This window comes from Poecilia mexicana, unplaced genomic scaffold (genome assembly GCF_051168715.1).
Source record: "Poecilia mexicana isolate PSO_F unplaced genomic scaffold, ASM5116871v1 scaffold_18, whole genome shotgun sequence".
NCBI lineage: Eukaryota > Metazoa > Chordata > Actinopteri > Cyprinodontiformes > Poeciliidae > Poecilia > Poecilia mexicana.
In genome coordinates this window covers 18,395,228-18,407,945 of record NW_028263387.1, presented here as the reverse complement: position 1 = coordinate 18,407,945, position 12,718 = coordinate 18,395,228, and the positions used below count along the sequence as shown (strand labels likewise).

At 38.2% G+C, this 12,718-nt stretch overlaps 1 protein-coding gene across 1 annotated transcript in view; it reads right to left on the bottom strand.

The window, feature by feature from the left end:
- The window catches only part of plcb3 (phospholipase C, beta 3 (phosphatidylinositol-specific)), a 77,409-nt gene that overhangs the window by 29,787 nt on the left and 34,904 nt on the right, over positions 1 to 12,718 (bottom strand). The gene's annotated exons all lie outside the window — the stretch shown is intronic.

Below are 12,718 nucleotides of genomic sequence, written 5' to 3'. Positions count from 1 at the left end.
AATATGCTCCCACACACAGTCAGAGACCTGTGATAAAATTCACACAAACCAATCCTCTGTGTTCAGGTCTAAACTTGTGAAACATCCTGACCTGTTGAGCAACACAGGGTGTGTATGCGAGAATGGAAAACCCTTGAAAGTCAACACACTCACATGAGGCACAGGAAGGAAACAAAAGATATCAAATCGACCACTTTAGAGGCTAATGAGCCCAGGAAGAAAAACACAAAACGACGTATCAAGTGAAATGTGGTGAACATCCATGATCACATTCCTAACATATCCCTGCTGTCTGCTTTGCGATAACGTGTCTGTGTGTGTGATGTTTAGCTGGGAGCTGCTCCATTCAGCTCAGTGTGTTAAACACAGCTTCATTCATCTCTTCACACTCAAGTTTACTACGGCTGCAAACAACGCACGCTGAGGGCTTCCCAAGAAGGATGCAAGAATAAAGAGCTGCTATGAACTTCAGCTTACACATTCTCCTGGGATTGGAAACTTCTCAAATTTCACACCATTTTGTTTTATGGACTATTATAAAAAGTGTATTCATACATCTACTCCACATTACATTAAAGGAGACCTATTATGCTGTTTTAAAAACAAGTTAGAATAGGTCTATGGGCTACACAAAAAGTGTCCATTACTTTTTTTTTTCCACAAAATAATTCTCAGATTATGAGATTTAGTTGATCAGTTCTGTCTATTTTGAAGACTTTTCAGAATGAGCCATTTTGGTGTTCTGTCACTTTAATGCTAATAAGAGTGCGAGTGTAAACTCAACATTTACACTCGCACTCTAGTTGCAAACAGACACAACTGAAACAAAACCTGAACAGTGACAAAACTGAAGTTATCATCTTTGGGTCTAAAGAGGAATGATGTAGCTGGAAATTTATCAGGCTCTAGATCTGGGTATAGTGATGAAATCAGACCTGAACCTTCGGAGATACATAAAGTCAGTTACAAAGTCAGCCTTTTATCACCTGAAGAACATTTCCAGGATTAAAGAACCTATGTTCCAGCAATATCTAGAGAAACTCATCCTAGTCGCATTGTTTTCTTCACAGCTCTTCCTAGAAAGTCAAACAGCTAGAGCTGTTTGACTTTCTACTCGCATTTTTACTAAAACCAGCTGTGTTTTGGTTATCTGCATGTGACCAGTCAGTACTTTCCATTACTGAAAAGTACCGGCGTGTACTACCTTGGAGTTGAGAGATAAAATCTGAGGCTTTCTTGTGACCTACAGGAAGTTAAACTCTGCTGTGGACTATGTGTGAATGTATCAAGAAGACAATTTAATCAAAATTATTTCCTCAAACTACATCTTTGTTTTTACCCGAAATGCATTCTTGTCGGTGTAGTGGTTCTGATTTGACAGAAGTGATAAACACTTCCTGAAGTCGTTTAGATAATAGACATATTACACTCAATTACAGAAGTCCAGATTTGATAGGCTAGTATAAAATATTAACATGGTATATAAGCCTGATTAAATGAGATCCATGTTTAACTTAATTGCTGGTGAGAAACAGCTTAATGTATTGTGAAACTGACCTTTGAAAACAAAGGTGAATAACAGAAACTGTACTATTGCATGCAGATAAAGATAATGCAGAAACAGCTTGTAAACATCTATATTTCCACATATTTATTTAATTGAACACTACATGTGCCTGGCTTACATTCACATTATCTCTATGCAGACACAGTCCAGTGCAATGTCACTGTTTTGGTTTCTCTTTAGCTAGCAGAGCACCAGCATTGTGTTGAAGTAACTGTACAGAGCATTTGTTGACCGTATACAATGGTTTGATGATAACTCAGACATTGATGTAGATGGCTTAATGGGAAAAAATCCAGAGACAAGGCTAGCAATATCCTACAAATGTTGTAGACCTCAATAATTTGCAAAATCAGTTGAAGCTCTGTAGACATCATGGTGTGAAGCTCGCAAACCATGATGTCTATAGCAGTGCTATCATTAATCTCTCATAATTTTGTTTTCTTCTACTAACTTGATCAGTAGACCCTGGGCTGTAGTGGCCAGTAGGGAACAAATGCTAACAGCTGCTCAGAGATGGGCTAGAAGATAGCTAGAAAATAGCCCATCTCTCCTCAGAACCAAGCTAGCAGCTTCTCAAGCTAGCTAACTTCTTCTCAGTGTCAAATTAACAACTGCTCATGCTAACAGCTAATAAAGTTAACTTCTCAGCTCCAAGCTTATGCCTTATAAAGCAAATGTCTCCTTAGCATCAAGCTAACAGCTACTCAAGCAAACAGTGGCTACAGGTAACCTATGCTCAACTTAACCATTGCTCATAAGCTAACGTCTACTCAGAGCCAAGCTTACAGATGCTCAGAGCCAAGCTAACAACTTAATCTCATTGCCAAGCTACCAGCTAATAAAGCAAACTTTTGCTAAGTGTCAAGATAACAGTGAGTGATATGGGCTTGTTATTTTATCATAATAGTTTGTGGTACTATTGTGAAAACAATAAAAGAGAAAATATTTAGATTTTCTTTGTAGTCTTTTTAGGTAACTTAATGCTACATTGTAATACAGAAATCAATGCCCCACATACACAACTACTGCTCTTAAAATATAATCTATTTTTTAGTACTGGGCTTCTCTAAGAGATCAGTTACTAAAAGTAGTGTTATTTTTAACACTAGCTACCACATAGTAACTGAATTTCATTATATGTTCAAGTTTATTGACATGTATTGATGTTCTTGTGGAACAATCTGAAAATTGCAAAATAAATAAATAAATAAACAAAAATCAGACAGTACTGCCAGTTGTAATTTATAATTTTCACCACAAAACAAAATTCTTATAATTTTATTTCTGATAAAACCCCCAATATGATAAATATCTACTCAAAGCCAGACCAAAAGATGCTAGTCAAGCTAATAGTTGCTGACGCTAACTACTGCTGATAGTTCGGCTAACAGTTAGCTTTATGCTAGCATTTATTACAGACAACCTAATAGTTACAGTTAAAGTAATAAAGCCATTGAGTATGTATTGTAAACAAAAAGGAGCCATATTATAAAAGTAACCTTTTTAATTTCTTTGCGTGTGTGATTTAAGTGATTTTAATCCCTCCTCCTCTTATTAGGTCAGCCTATATTTAGCCTTTCAAAAAAGCACAGCAAATATTTATACATTATGATTAGAGCCTCATTCACATACTCCTTTCCTTCCTTCATTTCTCTGATTTTCCACTTCCCTTCCACCATTCACTTTCTGAAGAGCAAAAGAATACAAAAGGCCAACTAAACAATCAAGGCAGCGGCACTCCTTTCCTGTGACGTGCCTGTGTGAGTTCTAAAAGATCACCTTAACTAAAAACATCTCAAATGACCAATTACAACTGCTATCAAATAACAAAACAGAGGCCAATCAGAAACTGAACCTCTGGAGCACTCAGACAGATTAGAAAGTTAGAAAAAAAGCAAGTAGGGAGGAGTTTGGAGAAATTCAAAGGGCACCAAAAGCGGAGAAATATGTCAAATTTGAAGATTTAAACCATTTTATGGTTTCAATAGGAGAGTTCAAATAAAGAAAATAAAGAGGGAAAACTTGATATAGCTCTATTTTATTATATTATATTTTATTATATATTACATTTCAGTTTTTCATCCCCTTCTTAATCCATTTTTACATCTCAGATGTTTTATATTGAGGCTTAAAGTGCAAGCAGACATTAATGGAGAACAAACAGCAGAGAAAGCATATTGCCACAATCACAACTAGACTGACTAAGAATGAATGATCTGCTATAAAGGAAAAACTCTGTAGAATAGATCATAAAAATAAGACACTATAATATCATAAACATAAATATGGATCACAACAAACATCCCCTATAAAGGGACAAGGGGTTCTACGGCAAAAACAAGTGGAAAATCAATTAAAAATAACCATGCACATAAACAATATTCACATACCAAGCATCCCAGTGTGCAAGTAAATGGCTGGAATGAGCACATACAAATTCTCACAAAACAAAAAAAAAATATTTCCAGAAACAAAAACAAAGATGGATCAGGAGGTTCTTACAGCAGAGACCAACAGGAGGCAGCCATGTCAGTTGGCCGCCTCCTGCAGCCAACGGACATAAAACCGGGACCAGAGTCAGTTTGAAGTTGAAAGATTTGTTTGTTGTTGTACAAAATACTGGTTTTGAAGTTATAGGCAGCAATTCACCAAGACTAAAAAAACAACAGTTGCTCAGAATCAAACTAAGAGCCAAAAGATCAGAGCTAAAATATTCAGTCAAGCTAACGGCTATTCAGAGTCAAGCTAGAAGCTACTTAGTTATGATAACAGCTAATCAGCATTGATATAACAGCTAATCAGAGTCAGGCTAACAGCAAGTCAGAGTTGAGCTATGAGCTAACAGCTAATTAAAGTCAAGCTTGCATCTAATCTATCAAGCTAACAGCTAATCAGTCAAGCTGACATTTACCTAAAGTCAAGTTAGCAACTACTTAACCTAACACCTAATTTGAGTTGACTAACAGCTTATCAGTGGAGCTAACAATTAATGCAGACAAAAAACCTTGATCAGAACATCACTACTTTATGTAAATTCAGAGAAAAGTCGTTTAAAGAGTCAGACATAAACATTTGTTTACTATTCTTATAAATTTGACAACATTCTTAATTTGGCTTTATCAAAATGTTCTGTTGATCTTAGAGTACACAGTATGTAATAATGTTTGTCAGGTGAACAAAATATGCCAGAAAATGTGGTTTGTAAACTTTACATATAATTTTACCTACATTGTAGCCATTTCACTGTAATATATTAAAATTGTTGACTTGATTTGAACTCTACCTTTAGAACTTCAATAAATATTAAATATATTAGATGCTTTCTGTATCATTGTGCTTCTATTGTTAAAATTCCAACTAAAATGCAACTGTTTTTTTTGACAATCAAACAATAAAAAGCATGTCTAATCTGTATTATAGGTATGAAAAGTCACCCACACATGGTTACGGTTTCATTAGGTTACTGAAAAAACAAAGGACACAAATCTACTGGAACTCCCACATTGTGCAGGAAACCTCTCAGTTCTCCATGCAATTGGGTTTCTACACTGCTCATGAGCACAGTGGGTCAATTTGCATTATTCTAAATATGTGCAAGTTAAAATGAACACTTCTCTGTTGAGTAATGATATTGTATGAGCGGAATAAGGTCCATTTTGCCAAACAAAAAGAGGGGAAGGAGGGAGGAAGCCGTCACATTATCAACTGTCACTTTCAACTTCCTCTGCAGAGTCCCACTTGGGAGCAGAGAAGTGACTAGAGAGCTTGTTGTGTCACCAATTTGATCCCACTGACTCAATGTGAATGACTGACACGAGCCACAGAGATAATCTGGATTACATCCATCTGCACAGCATTTAACCCACAATTCAAAAAGATAATATAAACGATCAGCTTCTGTGAAAAAAAATATATAAAGGCTTAAATAGATTCAACAAGATATATTAAGGCTGCGTTCACACTGCAACCCGAAGTGACCCATATTCCGATTTTTTTTTGCCTTAATGCGACCTGTATCTGATCTTTGTGTGACAGTCTGGACAACACAGATCAGATTTTTCTCTAATGAAACCCAGGCCACTTGTACACCTACCGGTCTTTTCAAACGTGATCTGAATCCTAAAGGCCATGTCGCCTTCAGCTGATCTGAACGTCACTGACACTCGACAAACGTCACTATTCTGCATCCTGATACTCACAAGTCTAAAGAAAAACAACAACCATGGTGGACGATAATGAGGATTAAATTGTTTATATCCTGGTTCCGGTCAGACAACTTCAGAATCGTAAGCTATGGTCCACCATTAGCATCCGTGTTTACTTTCGCAAACACTGAGCACTTCTTTTTTTTAATGGCGGCTGGCAAAACACTGCGCACGCTCTCTATGTGTGGCGTTATTGCGCCCTCTACTGCGCATGCGGGACACTTTCAGGTCGCATATATTTGGAAGTGAACGACCAAGGCAAAACAAATCCGACTCAACGACAAATCGTAATTGGGTCACTTCAGGCTACAGTGTGAACAAAGTGTAAGTTTCACTTTGACCACTTAATTGTTGGTATTCTACTTGGTAGAACTGGTAGAGTTTGCTTTATCTGATAGGATTAGCGTTTTCCGGCACCAACAATGCGTCTAGTCTACAGATTAATAATAGGACTGAGTAGCTATCTTAATGACGGTCTGCTTTATTCCTCCATAAAAAGCGTACTCAAATATTCAATACAGTAGAGGTGTAGAGGTCAAACCTTTTGTGAAGCAATTGAAAAAGCCTTTCAAAACCAGTTCGGGACCATTGTCCTGCTGGAACACCCTGTTTCTAAACCCTGAGATGAAAGAATATTGGTTGTAAAGTCCAAAACACGATGCAGGAGCCGCCCAACATGCAGTCCACAACAAACTACAAACTACCGAAATGCCACGGTGAAAGTCTAACATTAAAGTCGAGTGAAATTAGAGTCTTCTTACATGGAGAAAACAAATAATTTCAAAATGAGACGTAGATGGGCTGTCAGGCTATAGTGAGAAATTTATTTAAATGAATTATTTGAATTATTTTTGGCATTGAATTTTGATACTTTAATTATTTTTGGTATTATTGAATTGAAGTTTTTCTTTATGTTTGAATATTTGTCGTCCATGGTTAAGTCTGGTTCCTTACAGCCGGTAAAAAGGTTGTGATGATTTGGGAAGCTAGTGAACAACACTAAAAGCCATTTTCCACTACTGGAGAAAAGATTAACCTAGTGTGGTTGTCATAATTCAAGAACCATAATTCAGTAATTTAAGAAAAATGCTGAAACCTGTATAAACATCTGAACAGAGTGGTTGTCACGTCAGATTTCTAAATCTCGGATCACCTTCACACCTCAGAGGTGTTACTACGTCCCAGAGGAAAAACATCCGACAGCTCAGGTGATACGAACATGAAAGGGAAGTAGTAACACGAGATTCTTAAAAACATATGGGAAATTAGAAGTGGGAGGGGGGGAAAAAAGGGGCAACAAAATTCCCCAGCACCCTGATGTTTGTCTCTGTGACTTCCTGCCCACTTTCCCACGCCAAGAGGCAGAATTGCAGAGATCTTAAGTGTTGTCGTAAGAATTTAGGTAGCAGTAATTCCTGAGGAGAAAAGATGAGAGAAAAGAATCCGAAGAGCCGAGAAAAAGTGATGTGAAAGCAAAACAGAAAGAATAAAATAGCAGAAGCAGAGGAAATGATATGTTTTAGTTTATGTTAGAGGAGTGACTTCTGCCTCATCCCTCTGATGGCTACCAGCTGTCCAAGGACTCTCAGTGAGAAACTTGGACAAACTGAGGCCGAGTTTACAGACTAAATGAAATAAGATGAAGCCAAATGAAAGCAAAAGTGTGTTCAGGTGAGGGGGACAGCCTAACTGAGCCAAATTTAAGCTTTATTAAACGCTTGATTAAACCAACAAATACATTAGCACGATAACCTCTGAAACCCAACAACTTCCTGGTTTCTGTGTTCACAACAAACCAGATCCTGCTGCTCTCTGAAACCTGAGTGACTCATTCAGATTTGGACTATCTGTTCTGCAAAACCTAAATATTTACTATCCTGAGAGGGGAAACATCTGATAAGCAGGTCCAAACACAACTAGGGCGCATCAAAACAGAACCCAAATGGTTAACCCATTGCAATAAGCAACTAATCAGTTAATTATAGGTTAAGATGACATTGAATACTTTTTTTTTTTTTTTTTACACAGCGCTTTAGTTTAGTGACGATCTTGAGAAAGACATTTAAAGTAAAGATCTGTTAGAGATATCTCAGTAAACTCCCCAGTAAATGAATGTTTGTTGACGATTTTGTTCAAAATTTGGTAAGCCTATCAGCAAGGCTGATCAGCCAACGGTCAGCGGGGCCACCGCCTCGCGTGCATGTTTCTGAGCTGCAGGAGGAAGCCAGAGAATCTGCAGAAACGCAGAGAGAACATGCAAACTCTCAGCAACAACGCCAACGAACGCAAACGCCAAGATGTGGAAGAGGCAGAAGACACGGGGAGAAGGTTTCGCAGGAAGCTGCAAGCGTGCAGCGCGTGTTGGTTTTGGGATCTTGCGCAACCCGCGGCCGCTGGCATGCAGTTTGTGTTTACAGTGAAGCCTCAGCTGGACGCGACCCCACGTCCCGCAGCAAGAATGTTGGGAAGTAGCTCCAGAACTGGATTCCTTCTGGGGTTCAGAGATGCAGCAGCAAACCAACACATTTAAACCAAAGTGAACTGCACTGCAAAAAAAACAACAAAAAAACCACATCTTACCAAGTATTTTTGTCTAGTTTTTAGTGCAAACATCTTGGAATAAGACAAAACTAACTTACAAAGAGCTTCTCAACAAGATATAGCAACTTGTTTAAAGTAAATAGTTCCTTAAAGGCAATATAGTATGCTGCTTTGAACAAGTTAGGATAGGTCTATCCTATCCTATGCTAAACATGTACATAGACCATGTACATGTTTTGTACATGGTCTATACAAAACATGTTCATTCCTCAAAATCCTTCCTAAATGAGATTTCAGTCTGATCAGTTATAAATATTTTAAGTTTCTTTTCAGAATGAGTTTTTTTTTAAGGGCGTCTTGTCACTTTAAATGCAAATAAGCTGTTGCTGGCGACGCCACCCAACTCAACGTTTACCCTCATATGTGAAAATGACTGCAAACGGATGTTTGAAAAGCAAAAGTAGAGCCTCCTGCTCAACTGATTAGGATGCAGCAAGTGGTTTCTGAATGGGAAGTCAACAACTAAACTTTCTTTTTTTTTTTTTTTTTTCCTGCAGCCATTGTACAGCGCATAGAACAGTGAAACCAGCTGATCAAACGTGATGGAACTCGCTTGGGTTGCTAGGTAACAGGTCTGGGCTTGACTGGGGTTGCTAGGTAACGGCGCAGTGTGACATTTGGCGTCTGGATCCATTTCCAGACCTGTGGAACAAGCACAGGCAGATTTGTTCCACAGGCAGATTTTTTTTTCCTCTTATGACAAGACATTTTCCCTGTGTAGGTGAAAAAAAATATCAATATTGAGGAATTATTGACTTAAAAAAACCTCCTATAAAATATTTGTATCATTTCAAGCACCAGAAAAGAAACTAGACAAAAATACTTGGTAAGATTTTGTTTTTTGAAGTGAAAATATACTGTGAACCCCTATTTTACCCTGATTTATATTTCCAAAGCATAGTTTTTGATATGAAAATCTGTAATGAACGATTACATTAAATGATCTCAATATAATGAGGAAATCTGGGCTCAGAAAAAGTCAGGGTTGTTGTAAGCCGGACGTCAAGAAATGTTGCAAAGATGGAGAACTGCTGATAAAGAGATCCAGAGGAAGGTCTGCAGGGAGGAAACGGCAGATGAGAGAGAGAGAGATGTGAAAGATAGACGAATCGTGGGAAGAGGGCTGGTCCTGTCAGCAACAGGACAGAGGTACGACAAATACTGGGAAAAGAAAACAGACAAAAGTGTTGAAATATTTGAAGTAAAACGTTAAACAACGTGGAGCAGAACAAGACGGTGACACAAAGCAGATGACGATAAGACGGGATGACGGAGTGAAAGCTGGAAAATAGGTGAAAGGAGCCATAAATCAAAGCAGACACACAAAGGGGATGTTGGGAGAAAGGACATGTAGGAGAAATATGAGGGTTGGTTCTCCAAACAGAACCAGATTGGAACACAAAGTGTCTAATTGAAGGATGATGGATGGAGCCAGCAGGAAGGACTTGGAGTTAAAACTTTACACCCTGTAGAAACATTTACCCATAAATCAGTTTAACTTCTCCGTGTCGTTTACATATGAGCAGTGAAATGTCAGAATCGCTGCAGATTTATCCGGCAGAAACTCGCCGCAGCTCCGCTCTGTCAGTTCAAAGTTTTCTGAAGATGTAGGAGAAAGTACACATAAGTGGTCAGAGCCAAATCTGAAGTTTATGTCTTTAAAATCTGTGGAGCCGCAGCGCTTTGCAAAAGTATTCACACAACTGCAGCTTTCCCCACATTCTCTCCATCAAGCGGCAACCAGAAACCTCAGCGTATTTCATGGGGATTTTAGGTGATGGACCAACACAAGATACATTATCCTGAAGAAGCAGGAAGAGAAAATAAAATCTGGAAAGTGTGGCTTGCTTTTGTGTTTAGCCAATGCTTCCTACAAACGTCTTTATTGGCGATTAGAGCAAAACAGTTTGGTAAAATGGCTCAAACTGAGTTAAAAACCAGCTACCTAAGACAGTTTCTTCTTTGCACCAATTCAACCTTTTCTTCTTTTGTTAATACACTTTTCACACACGTGGTTACAATAAAGAAAAAACGTTGCTATTTATTAAGGGTGCACTGATCAATTGTCGCCAGTTTTCTGCCTACTCAAAGGTAGGCAGAAAACCAGCCAGTGTCGGATGGACCTGCCTACAACTTACCGACTTTCAGTAAAAAAAAAATAATAAATTGGTTTCTATCAAAATCAGAATCGGTGCATCCCCTGTGATTTATATTTTAAAGGTCTTTTTTGAGAACCAAATGAACTGAAGGGAAATTTCTTGTTTTTGTGAACAAACTTGGCAACAAAGCTGGTTCTGAAATACACAGAAGTTTGGACTTTTTTATAATTATTTCCCATTTCGTGCTAATAAAATACACAGTAGTTTATTATTAGGCCTGTAGCAATATAAGCAATAAATTAATAAATCAATTAGTTGCCTGATGCATTAAAACAAACTCAATTTCCATTTCAATAACTTATTATTTTTCAGGTTTTTTTTCTTTTTTACCAAAATCTGGATGACAAAAGTCTTCAGTTTGTTGCTTTTGTCTCAAGAATATATAATATATATCAATGTGTATTTTTCATTTTGCAAACTGCAGCGGTGAATTCCAATAAACACCAACACTTTCCTGGCTGTAAATAAAATGCAATGTCACCTTTAAGACCCATTCTCACTTTTAAAAAACAGTAGTTTTGACATTTTTGTGTTGCAGAATCTAAAAGTAAAAGTGTCGGAACAATCTGCTTCTTGCAGTAAGAAGAAGAGCGGAGCGGCAAAAAATAAAGCTGCACCGGAGAGTTTAATATTTTGGGCGCCTCTATTCAGAGAAATGGGTTTCCATCCAGAATATCCTCGTCGTCTGTGTGAAGGCGCATTAGCTGCTCTCATTAATAATCGCTGCTGTTGCCCTGTCCTCTTTCTTATCCTCCAGCCTCCTGGGGAGCCCAGAGGCTGAATTAAAGCTTCACTCTGGGATCGATGAAATGACGACACTCAGAAACATTCAGATGCAGCCGAGGAGCTTCGGGTGAAAAAAAAAACAAAGTTTGCAGAAAGAGAGGCGGAAAAAAAACAACAGTTTGATTGACAAGTTTATGGAAAGTTAGCGGATAAAAAGCTGCTTTAGTTTTCAGCGCAACCAAAGCAACATAAAATTACATCATTTGACTCCCTTGCCCTAAATTCCCGGATTTCCCAGCAGTTCACCTCGGTGGTCTGGGCGTTCTGCGGCTTTGACCGAGCCGCGTTCCCGCTACTGGAACAAGAATAGCAGCCACACTAACCGGGCTCAGTCATGCCAGCATTACCATAAATCAAAAGCAGTAATCAGGGAACAGGCAAACACTGTCACAGAGCTACCATTAACTCTGTCGCTGGATCTCTGTAATAACACTCTCTGTGGCGCGGAGGAGAGACGTTTGATGTCAGGCTGGTCTCAGTTACATGTCCTCATCTCAGTCTTTCACCCACGTCAGACAATGTGACTAATAACATTTTTTTCTTTTTGCAGACAAGTCAGCTGATTAATAAACGCAGATAAACATAACTAGATGGGGGATTTTTTTTGTCCTGCTAATAGTGTAGCTGGGACAGGAGGAGAGGAAGTCATAAATCCTCCTGCAAATTTAATATTTTGTCTTTTAAAGTATTTTTGACCTTTTCAGCAGTGAGTAAATCAGCCAAGGTTGTTATTTAAGAAGATGGAAAACACATTAGACAGCAATAAAAACTCGATACTGTTGTTAGTGGAGACTGGACCGACCAACGAATGGACAGACGGATAAAAAGTTGGTTGGATGGATGGGTGAATGGATGGACAAGCAAAAGGTTGGTTGGACGGATGGACAGACAAAAGGATGGATGGATGGATGGATGGATGGATGGATGGATGGATGGATGGATGGATGGATGGATGGATGGATGGATGGATGGATGGATGGATGGATGGATGGATGGATGGATGGATGGATGGATGGATGGATGGATGGATGGATGGATGGATGGATGGATGATCCATCTTTAATTAATTTCAGCCTTTAAAATCTTATTATTGTTAGTTTGTTTTTAACCTTTGCAGATAAAATTTGTGTTTTTCTTATATTAAAATGTTCTGACCCGTTAGAACTCAACTAGCTTTTTTTCCTCTTACAAACATAATTGTTTATGTGGAAACGTTTCAGCTTTGTAAAATATGTAGAAGTAGTGCTGCTTGAGTATGATTTTTGTGCGCTCTACCTCTCCGTAACATTGACACAAAATCAACTGAAATCATAAAAATACTAATAATGATCAGTAATTTAATTTGATCCACGTTCAAAGAAACCAACAAATCATCCATTCTGCACCAGAGACTCGTCTCA